At 39.8% G+C, this 12,479-nt stretch overlaps 1 non-coding gene across 1 annotated transcript; it reads left to right on the forward strand.

The window, feature by feature from the left end:
• The first annotated feature begins 877 nt into the window (after nucleotides 1-877).
• On the forward strand, nucleotides 878-1,063 carry LOC142654323 (U2 spliceosomal RNA). The gene has a single exon (XR_012848998.1). It is a non-coding gene; the product is annotated as a U2 spliceosomal RNA (small nuclear RNA).
• Nucleotides 1,064-12,479: the final 11,416 nt, after the last annotated feature.

Below are 12,479 nucleotides of genomic sequence, written 5' to 3' on the forward strand. Positions count from 1 at the left end.
TTCTCACTAAGTTCTGTGAGGAAGTGGTGGAGAAGGGTAAAGTCCTTAATCCCTTTGGATTTTCGACTGGTAAATGGAAATTCTTGTGTAAGTTTAAGGCGGTTGTAGAGGCTGGAAACTTATTACTTCCTCCAGCACGCTTTAAAATTGGCAGTGCAAGCGGGAATCTCTATTTTTTTGGAATGGGGAGTTTTTGCCAAAATTGTAAAGAATATGGACATGAGAAAGAAAATTGTGAGAAAATATTTTGTACAAAGTGTTTTCAGGAAGGTCATAAGTTTAATGATTGTGAAAAGGGCAAAGTGTGTAACATGTGTAGAGAAGAAGGGCATGTGTTTAAAAATTGTCTAAAGAAAAGTAAAAGTGAAGCAAAGGAGGAGAGTAAGAAGACAGTTAAAAAAAAGGAAGTTACAAGAAAGGAAGAGAAAGTTACCCCACAAAAAGAGGATAAGCCACAGAAAAAGGGAGGAGCGGTGTTGAGGTTAAAAAAAGTGATGAAACAAAAAAGAGAAAAATTGTGGAACAAAATGTTGTTTCAGATGAAGATAGAGCAGAAAGAGATAAATTAGTAAAAGATGTAGAGGAATTAAGAGAGAAAATTAATTTTGAGAAGGTTCGGAGGAGGGTACGAACTTGTTTAAGAGGAGATATATCCGATTTTCTGGAAAGATATAAAGTGCCAACCTGGTTGGCGTGTATTATAAATTTGGAATGGGACGGTCAAGATCTTCGAGAACATCTTGTGGATATGGTTGGTGTAATCGCTGTAAGAAACGGTTTGTTTTATTAATTTTACTATAAAAAAAAATGAGAGAAATAAAAATTATATTTGTTTTTTTCATAATGATGATCATGTCTTTAAATATGAAGTTTAAAAATTAACTCAAGACGGATCTGAGTGGAAACCTTATCTGTTCTTATCAGTTTAATATCTGATACGTCCCCTATCTGGGGACCATATATTAAATGGATTTTTAGAACAGGGAGATGGAAATAGAGCTTGCTCTGTCCACTCCACGCATTGACCTGGTATTGCAGTATTTCCAGAACCGGTGCACCCTTTCCTTATGTGTTCACTAAAATCAGATTCCAAAAGTCCTTTTTGTGTTTGCCATTGTTTTTATCTTGCACATTGCACATCTCCTTTAATCCCATTATTTCAACACCTGATAAACCGGAGAACCAGAGTCCATATATATCAATGTATGAAACAACTAAATATCTTTATTAAGAAACAAGAATAAAATACATAAAATAACATAGACAGAGAATCCAAAAATAATCCTTGAATGGGTCACAAAAGTGTACATTGAGTCACTGTATATATTGGAAAACACAGATAGTATGCACAGTTACTATGACTCAATGTAACTCCAACATGGGGTGCATTGACATAGTATGATTTGTATAAAAAACAGGCAAAGTGCCTAACTCTGAAAGGGTCTATAATGACTGAGAAGTAGATATTTATTGCCTAAAAAATGGCAAAAAAGAAGAAAATCCAGAGTGTGCACTTACCCATGTATGGGAGGTAGAGTGTGACCCAGCGGTATAGGATAGCGCCCCGACGCGCGTTTCGCCCGTAGCTTTCTCAAGGGGTGCAGATGTTATACTGGTGCCCTGTTTATATGTACATCGATAGAGTCATCTGATCTCCCCTCTGCCAATCAGGAGCCAATCTCAGCGGCGCCTGACTGTGACGGAACTTGGATATCGCCGCCGGACCTCAGTGACCCACTGCGCATGCGCGAATCCCGGGACGCGTCACCAGGGAAACAGCGCAGGCGCAGAGAGCCATATTGAAAGCCCGGCCGACGAACACCAAGTCCTACCTCTTTCTTATAGGTCCCATCCAAAGGGCCAAGAAAAGTAAGTGTATATTAACAAAGTTTTAGTTCTGTAGGATGCTCGACCTACTCTCAATGAGAGTAGTCATTTAATCTCCATGATGAAGTATAAAAATTATTAACAGGTTAAATCCCTGTATATTAGCACCATCTAGTGGTTATATTTTGAAATGGGCAGTTTATGTAAAGGGGAATTAATAACTAACATATAAGTGTGTGATGTATTGAGAACGTGATGTAAATGTGAACAAAAAAGTTCAAATAAAATGCAAGTATGAGCAATGGTAAATCGTTAGAGATACAATTACATAACATTTATACATAACAGTGAGTATAAAGGGTTATAATCCTCAGATAAATTAATATATACATAAAACACTGTAATCAGAGGAATACACGTGAAATAATAAATAAATAAATAAATAAAACAAAAGTGATTAGGGTTGAAAGTAAGAAACAAGCAGCACCACAAAATAGACAAATTTTAAATGTTAGAGTGCATATTATATCACAAAAAAGTATATATTTAATAAGTAATAAGGAGACAAATGATCCAATATATAAAATACAAGTCACATGTATTCACAAAAGGACAAAACATCCCAAATAAATGTAAAAGCAGTGATAGAGCATAAATAATAAAATCGAGCATTCTTTTTTCTTTTCCACGGCAAATCTTGGGATCCATATTAATTGCAGAGATGAGAATGTCAGATTTAAATGGAAGTACAGATCTGAGTACTATCGAAGAAACAACAAAAAAGCACTTTAATATCATTATAAAACATCAAAAGATTATAAAATTAAAAACCTAGGTAGAGATATCACAGAAAGGCTGCAAAACTCAAACTTTCATTTAAACCTAAAGGGGTCATGGTATCAAGAACTGCAATCCATCTGCATTCTTTTTGGGCCAACATGGTCTTCGCATCTCCACCTCTGACACCACAGTGTACCCGGTCAATCCCCCTAACCTTAAAGCTTTTAGGGTCTCCTCCATGACAGAGCTTAAAATGTTTAGGGATGGTTTTAAGTATGGTTAGATCCTCAATTTCTTTTGCCGCCACTATGTCCCTAACATGCTCTCTAACTCGAATTTTAAGTTGTCTAGTAGTGAGGCCCACATAGATTTTAGGACAACCACACGTGGCATAATAAACCACATGATTAGTGTTGCAGGATATGTACTCAAGAATTTTAAAAGTACGTTCACCACTTGTGGATGTGAATGTGGTTGATCGTACCACATTCGCACAGGCCACACAGTCACCACATGGGTAGCACCCCTGAATAGGGCCTCTGGTCGAGAAGGGCTGTAATTGTTTGGGCACGTAGTGGCTTTTAATAAGGATATCCTTGAGGTTCTTAGACCTCCTTGCCGTCATCTGAGGATTTTTTGGTAAAGAAGACACCAAGGCCTGTTCAGTCTGCAGTACAGGCCAGTGTTTCTTTAAAATTGATCGCATCAGTTCCCATTGGTTGTTGAAGGTTGAGATAAACCTGACCACATAATCATCCTTCAACCTGGCCTTAGCAGGATGTAATAATGTCCGTCTGTCGGTATTTTTTGCCCGTCTATAACCATTTTTGATGCATCTGTTGCTGTATCCTCTTTCCTGGAATCGTGATTTTAAATCTTTGGCCTGATTCTCAAAACTAACCTCTGATGAGCATATCCGCCTCATCCTGAGGAATTGACCAACTGGGACAGCTTTAACTGTGGAATGTATGTGTGCCGATGTAGCATGTAATAATGAGTTGGTAGACGTCTCTTTTCTGAACACATCCGTCCGCAGCACCCCCTGGGTGTCCGCCTCGATGGATATGTCCAGAAAATTGCCTTTTTTTGTATCGGCCACATACGTCAGTTTTATGTTGCGGTCATTGACATTCAGTTCCTGCATGAACTGGAGAAGTGATGTCTCTGTCCCTTGCCAGATGAATAGTATGTCGTCAATGTACCGCAACCAGCACTGCACATGGTCCACGGCGTGGGCGCCGCCACCATGCAAAACCTGCCTCTCCCACGCACCGAGAAACAGGTTAGCATATGACGGCGCGCACGCCGCCCCCATGGCAGTGCCCTGTTTCTGTAAGTAGAATACATCTCTAAACACAAAAAGATTATGTGTCAGGATGTACTCCAGTAGTTCCACTATAAGGTCACATGTTTGGCTGTCCCAGTTGCTCATTCCCAGGAAGAGGCGGACCGCCTCAATTCCATCCTCGTGTCTAATGGAGGTATAGAGGGATTCGACGTCGGCCGTCACCAGAATCATATCAGATTCTAAAGTGATCTCATCCAAATGAGTAAGCACATCTGTCGTGTCCCTCACGTATGAGGGAAGACATTCTACCAGGGGTTTCAGGTAATAGTCGACAAATTTACAGATGGGTTCACACAGTCCTCCAATTCCCGACACAATCGGTCTTCCAGGGGGATTTGTCAAATTTTTATGAACCTTGGGCAGTAAATAAAAGGTCGGGATTTTTGGGTAAGTCACGGTCAGACCTTCCAGAATCTTTTTCGAAATTATCCCTTTTTCAAAGGCCAAACTCAGGATGTGTTTCAGTTCCGCAGAAAAGGACCCCACTGGGTTAAATGCCAATTTAGAGTATGTGTGTTTATCTCTAAGTTGTCTGAATACCTCTTTCTCATATAATATGACAGGCCAGATTACAATATTTCCCCCCTTGTCTGCCGCCTTGTACACGACATCATCGTATGACTGTAGTTCTTTTAAGGCAGTCCGTTGGGAGGCTGTTAAATTATCGTGGTGTCTATTGGTTGAGATGAGTTTAAAGTCATTTATTACCAATTTTGTAAAAATCTCCACTTGTGGGCAGATAGACAAGGGGGGAAATCTCGTCGACCGAGGTAATACTGATCGTGGGAACGTACCTTGATCTAAGGTCTGTTCCCGTAACAGGTCCTCGAGGGCTAACAAGGTTTCACGCTCCACATCGCTATTCAATCCCAGATTTGTTTCACCCTTACTGTGTAATTTTTTCAGGATCAATTTGCGGGAAAACAAATGTAGGTCCTTTAATGCTGTGAAAAAATCAAACGGGTTACTAGGGGAAAAGGTCAATCCCTTGCTCAAAACAAAATACTGTGTGTCAGAGAGGACATGCGAAGACAGGTTGATTACCTCGAGGCTATTTTTGTATTTCTTGCCTCCTTGAAATGCAGATGTTGTTTTTCGTTTTGTTGCCTGTCTCTCTCTGTTTCGTCTTGGAAAGGTACTTTCTTGATAACTCTGGGATGTATCACCGTTGCGTCTTTCCCTTGCAAGCTCATCGTTAGAGGCTACGGAAGAAACCGAACCTGACCTTGACCGAGAGAATGAGTGTGACCGTTGTCTTCGCCACTTATAGACTCTATTTTGTGAAAAGTCATTAGTATCTCTCTGAAATTTGGTAGTTTTAATGGAGCAAATTTCCTGCTCCCATTTTTGGAATTCTTTGTCAAGGTCAGTGTTCAGTTTCTCCAGTGCCTCATTTGATAAGTCTTTTTTAATTTTGTTCTGAATTTCTTCGATCTCGTTCTCCAGTTCAATTAGAGTTTTTGAGTTTGCTTGAACCAGTAACCCCATATAGCCTTTTGAGCATGTAGCGGACAGTTCCTCCCATTTGTTCTTAAAGGTTTCATCCTCTATAGGGAATGAGGGAAAAACCTGGACTCTAAGTCCTCTGGGTATGAGGCCTTTTGTCAAGTATCTGTCCAAAAAGGCCCTATTCCACCATATTCTGGTTCTTTGTTTTAGCAGCTCTTTTAATCTATTAATACATTCCCTAATATCTCTACCGTTGGTATCTAAAAGCACATTTGGATTCTCTTTAAAAACCTCGTTAATCTGCGAGAGCCAGGATTGGTCTCGCATACGGAAATCCATAGTGGGCCTGGAGCCAACTGCTGTGGGAAGCACACAGAAAATAATATTGATTAAACAAGAGTCTCACAGGACAAATGCATATAGAGGTGGGAAAAACACTCAACCACCCATATGAAAAATTAGAGATAAGGACTCTAACAATATATGATAAACCGGAGAACCAGAGTCCATATATATCAATGTATGAAACAACTAAATATCTTTATTAAGAAACAAGAATAAAATACATAAAATAACATAGACAGAGAATCCAAAAATAATCCTTGAATGGGTCACAAAAGTGTACATTGAGTCACTGTATATATTGGAAAACACAGATAGTATGCACAGTTACTATGACTCAATGTAACTCCAACATGGGGTGCATTGACATAGTATGATTTGTATAAAAAACAGGCAAAGTGCCTAACTCTGAAAGGGTCTATAATGACTGAGAAGTAGATATTTATTGCCTAAAAAATGGCAAAAAAGAAGAAAATCCAGAGTGTGCACTTACCCATGTATGGGAGGTAGAGTGTGACCCAGCGGTATAGGATAGCGCCCCGACGCGCGTTTCGCCCGTAGCTTTCTCAAGGGGTGCAGATGTTATACTGGTGCCCTGTTTATATGTACATCGATAGAGTCATCTGATCTCCCCTCTGCCAATCAGGAGCCAATCTCAGCGGCGCCTGACTGTGACGGAACTTGGATATCGCCGCCGGACCTCAGTGACCCACTGCGCATGCGCGAATCCCGGGACGCGTCACCAGGGAAACAGCGCAGGCGCAGAGAGCCATATTGAAAGCCCGGCCGACGAACACCAAGTCCTACCTCTTTCTTATAGGTCCCATCCAAAGGGCCAAGAAAAGTAAGTGTATATTAACAAAGTTTTAGTTCTGTAGGATGCTCGACCTACTCTCAATGAGAGTAGTCATTTAATCTCCATGATGAAGTATAAAAATTATTAACAGGTTAAATCCCTGTATATTAGCACCATCTAGTGGTTATATTTTGAAATGGGCAGTTTATGTAAAGGGGAATTAATAACTAACATATAAGTGTGTGATGTATTGAGAACGTGATGTAAATGTGAACAAAAAAGTTCAAATAAAATGCAAGTATGAGCAATGGTAAATCGTTAGAGATACAATTACATAACATTTATACATAACAGTGAGTATAAAGGGTTATAATCCTCAGATAAATTAATATATACATAAAACACTGTAATCAGAGGAATACACGTGAAATAATAAATAAATAAATAAATAAAACAAAAGTGATTAGGGTTGAAAGTAAGAAACAAGCAGCACCACAAAATAGACAAATTTTAAATGTTAGAGTGCATATTATATCACAAAAAAGTATATATTTAATAAGTAATAAGGAGACAAATGATCCAATATATAAAATACAAGTCACATGTATTCACAAAAGGACAAAACATCCCAAATAAATGTAAAAGCAGTGATAGAGCATAAATAATAAAATCGAGCATTCTTTTTTCTTTTCCACGGCAAATCTTGGGATCCATATTAATTGCAGAGATGAGAATGTCAGATTTAAATGGAAGTACAGATCTGAGTACTATCGAAGAAACAACAAAAAAGCACTTTAATATCATTATAAAACATCAAAAGATTATAAAATTAAAAACCTAGGTAGAGATATCACAGAAAGGCTGCAAAACTCAAACTTTCATTTAAACCTAAAGGGGTCATGGTATCAAGAACTGCAATCCATCTGCATTCTTTTTGGGCCAACATGGTCTTCGCATCTCCACCTCTGACACCACAGTGTACCCGGTCAATCCCCCTAACCTTAAAGCTTTTAGGGTCTCCTCCATGACAGAGCTTAAAATGTTTAGGGATGGTTTTAAGTATGGTTAGATCCTCAATTTCTTTTGCCGCCACTATGTCCCTAACATGCTCTCTAACTCGAATTTTAAGTTGTCTAGTAGTGAGGCCCACATAGATTTTAGGACAACCACACGTGGCATAATAAACCACATGATTAGTGTTGCAGGATATGTACTCAAGAATTTTAAAAGTACGTTCACCACTTGTGGATGTGAATGTGGTTGATCGTACCACATTCGCACAGGCCACACAGTCACCACATGGGTAGCACCCCTGAATAGGGCCTCTGGTCGAGAAGGGCTGTAATTGTTTGGGCACGTAGTGGCTTTTAATAAGGATATCCTTGAGGTTCTTAGACCTCCTTGCCGTCATCTGAGGATTTTTTGGTAAAGAAGACACCAAGGCCTGTTCAGTCTGCAGTACAGGCCAGTGTTTCTTTAAAATTGATCGCATCAGTTCCCATTGGTTGTTGAAGGTTGAGATAAACCTGACCACATAATCATCCTTCAACCTGGCCTTAGCAGGATGTAATAATGTCCGTCTGTCGGTATTTTTTGCCCGTCTATAACCATTTTTGATGCATCTGTTGCTGTATCCTCTTTCCTGGAATCGTGATTTTAAATCTTTGGCCTGATTCTCAAAACTAACCTCTGATGAGCATATCCGCCTCATCCTGAGGAATTGACCAACTGGGACAGCTTTAACTGTGGAATGTATGTGTGCCGATGTAGCATGTAATAATGAGTTGGTAGACGTCTCTTTTCTGAACACATCCGTCCGCAGCACCCCCTGGGTGTCCGCCTCGATGGATATGTCCAGAAAATTGACTTTTTTTGTATCGGCCACATACGTCAGTTTTATGTTGCGGTCATTGACATTCAGTTCCTGCATGAACTGGAGAAGTGATGTCTCTGTCCCTTGCCAGATGAATAGTATGTCGTCAATGTACCGCAACCAGCACTGCACATGGTCCACGGCGTGGGCGCCGCCACCATGCAAAACCTGCCTCTCCCACGCACCGAGAAACAGGTTAGCATATGACGGCGCGCACGCCGCCCCCATGGCAGTGCCCTGTTTCTGTAAGTAGAATACATCTCTAAACACAAAAAGATTATGTGTCAGGATGTACTCCAGTAGTTCCACTATAAGGTCACATGTTTGGCTGTCCCAGTTGCTCATTCCCAGGAAGAGGCGGACCGCCTCAATTCCATCCTCGTGTCTAATGGAGGTATAGAGGGATTCGACGTCGGCCGTCACCAGAATCATATCAGATTCTAAAGTGATCTCATCCAAATGAGTAAGCACATCTGTCGTGTCCCTCACGTATGAGGGAAGACATTCTACCAGGGGTTTCAGGTAATAGTCGACAAATTTACAGATGGGTTCACACAGTCCTCCAATTCCCGACACAATCGGTCTTCCAGGGGGATTTGTCAAATTTTTATGAACCTTGGGCAGTAAATAAAAGGTCGGGATTTTTGGGTAAGTCACGGTCAGACCTTCCAGAATCTTTTTCGAAATTATCCCTTTTTCAAAGGCCAAACTCAGGATGTGTTTCAGTTCCGCAGAAAAGGACCCCACTGGGTTAAATGCCAATTTAGAGTATGTGTGTTTATCTCTAAGTTGTCTGAATACCTCTTTCTCATATAATATGACAGGCCAGATTACAATATTTCCCCCCTTGTCTGCCGCCTTGTACACGACATCATCGTATGACTGTAGTTCTTTTAAGGCAGTCCGTTGGGAGGCTGTTAAATTATCGTGGTGTCTATTGGTTGAGATGAGTTTAAAGTCATTTATTACCAATTTTGTAAAAATCTCCACTTGTGGGCAGATAGACAAGGGGGGAAATCTCGTCGACCGAGGTAATACTGATCGTGGGAACGTACCTTGATCTAAGGTCTGTTCCCGTAACAGGTCCTCGAGGGCTAACAAGGTTTCACGCTCCACATCGCTATTCAATCCCAGATTTGTTTCACCCTTACTGTGTAATTTTTTCAGGATCAATTTGCGGGAAAACAAATGTAGGTCCTTTAATGCTGTGAAAAAATCAAACGGGTTACTAGGGGAAAAGGTCAATCCCTTGCTCAAAACAAAATACTGTGTGTCAGAGAGGACATGCGAAGACAGGTTGATTACCTCGAGGCTATTTTTGTATTTCTTGCCTCCTTGAAATGCAGATGTTGTTTTTCGTTTTGTTGCCTGTCTCTCTCTGTTTCGTCTTGGAAAGGTACTTTCTTGATAACTCTGGGATGTATCACCGTTGCGTCTTTCCCTTGCAAGCTCATCGTTAGAGGCTACGGAAGAAACCGAACCTGACCTTGACCGAGAGAATGAGTGTGACCGTTGTCTTCGCCACTTATAGACTCTATTTTGTGAAAAGTCATTAGTATCTCTCTGAAATTTGGTAGTTTTAATGGAGCAAATTTCCTGCTCCCATTTTTGGAATTCTTTGTCAAGGTCAGTGTTCAGTTTCTCCAGTGCCTCATTTGATAAGTCTTTTTTAATTTTGTTCTGAATTTCTTCGATCTCGTTCTCCAGTTCAATTAGAGTTTTTGAGTTTGCTTGAACCAGTAACCCCATATAGCCTTTTGAGCATGTAGCGGACAGTTCCTCCCATTTGTTCTTAAAGGTTTCATCCTCTATAGGGAATGAGGGAAAAACCTGGACTCTAAGTCCTCTGGGTATGAGGCCTTTTGTCAAGTATCTGTCCAAAAAGGCCCTATTCCACCATATTCTGGTTCTTTGTTTTAGCAGCTCTTTTAATCTATTAATACATTCCCTAATATCTCTACCGTTGGTATCTAAAAGCACATTTGGATTCTCTTTAAAAACCTCGTTAATCTGCGAGAGCCAGGATTGGTCTCGCATACGGAAATCCATAGTGGGCCTGGAGCCAACTGCTGTGGGAAGCACACAGAAAATAATATTGATTAAACAAGAGTCTCACAGGACAAATGCATATAGAGGTGGGAAAAACACTCAACCACCCATATGAAAAATTAGAGATAAGGACTCTAACAATATATGATAAACCGGAGAACCAGAGTCCATATATATCAATGTATGAAACAACTAAATATCTTTATTAAGAAACAAGAATAAAATACATAAAATAACATAGACAGAGAATCCAAAAATAATCCTTGAATGGGTCACAAAAGTGTACATTGAGTCACTGTATATATTGGAAAACACAGATAGTATGCACAGTTACTATGACTCAATGTAACTCCAACATGGGGTGCATTGACATAGTATGATTTGTATAAAAAACAGGCAAAGTGCCTAACTCTGAAAGGGTCTATAATGACTGAGAAGTAGATATTTATTGCCTAAAAAATGGCAAAAAAGAAGAAAATCCAGAGTGTGCACTTACCCATGTATGGGAGGTAGAGTGTGACCCAGCGGTATAGGATAGCGCCCCGACGCGCGTTTCGCCCGTAGCTTTCTCAAGGGGTGCAGATGTTATACTGGTGCCCTGTTTATATGTACATCGATAGAGTCATCTGATCTCCCCTCTGCCAATCAGGAGCCAATCTCAGCGGCGCCTGACTGTGACGGAACTTGGATATCGCCGCCGGACCTCAGTGACCCACTGCGCATGCGCGAATCCCGGGACGCGTCACCAGGGAAACAGCGCAGGCGCAGAGAGCCATATTGAAAGCCCGGCCGACGAACACCAAGTCCTACCTCTTTCTTATAGGTCCCATCCAAAGGGCCAAGAAAAGTAAGTGTATATTAACAAAGTTTTAGTTCTGTAGGATGCTCGACCTACTCTCAATGAGAGTAGTCATTTAATCTCCATGATGAAGTATAAAAATTATTAACAGGTTAAATCCCTGTATATTAGCACCATCTAGTGGTTATATTTTGAAATGGGCAGTTTATGTAAAGGGGAATTAATAACTAACATATAAGTGTGTGATGTATTGAGAACGTGATGTAAATGTGAACAAAAAAGTTCAAATAAAATGCAAGTATGAGCAATGGTAAATCGTTAGAGATACAATTACATAACATTTATACATAACAGTGAGTATAAAGGGTTATAATCCTCAGATAAATTAATATATACATAAAACACTGTAATCAGAGGAATACACGTGAAATAATAAATAAATAAATAAATAAAACAAAAGTGATTAGGGTTGAAAGTAAGAAACAAGCAGCACCACAAAATAGACAAATTTTAAATGTTAGAGTGCATATTATATCACAAAAAAGTATATATTTAATAAGTAATAAGGAGACAAATGATCCAATATATAAAATACAAGTCACATGTATTCACAAAAGGACAAAACATCCCAAATAAATGTAAAAGCAGTGATAGAGCATAAATAATAAAATCGAGCATTCTTTTTTCTTTTCCACGGCAAATCTTGGGATCCATATTAATTGCAGAGATGAGAATGTCAGATTTAAATGGAAGTACAGATCTGAGTACTATCGAAGAAACAACAAAAAAGCACTTTAATATCATTATAAAACATCAAAAGATTATAAAATTAAAAACCTAGGTAGAGATATCACAGAAAGGCTGCAAAACTCAAACTTTCATTTAAACCTAAAGGGGTCATGGTATCAAGAACTGCAATCCATCTGCATTCTTTTTGGGCCAACATGGTCTTCGCATCTCCACCTCTGACACCACAGTGTACCCGGTCAATCCCCCTAACCTTAAAGCTTTTAGGGTCTCCTCCATGACAGAGCTTAAAATGTTTAGGGATGGTTTTAAGTATGGTTAGATCCTCAATTTCTTTTGCCGCCACTATGTCCCTAACATGCTCTCTAACTCGAATTTTAAGTTGTCTAGTAGTGAGGCCCACATAGATTTTAGGACAACCACACGTGGCATAATAAACCACATGATTAGTGTTGCAGGATATGTACTC

The sequence above is a fragment of the Rhinoderma darwinii genome, chromosome 5 (assembly GCF_050947455.1).
Source record: "Rhinoderma darwinii isolate aRhiDar2 chromosome 5, aRhiDar2.hap1, whole genome shotgun sequence".
NCBI lineage: Eukaryota > Metazoa > Chordata > Amphibia > Anura > Rhinodermatidae > Rhinoderma > Rhinoderma darwinii.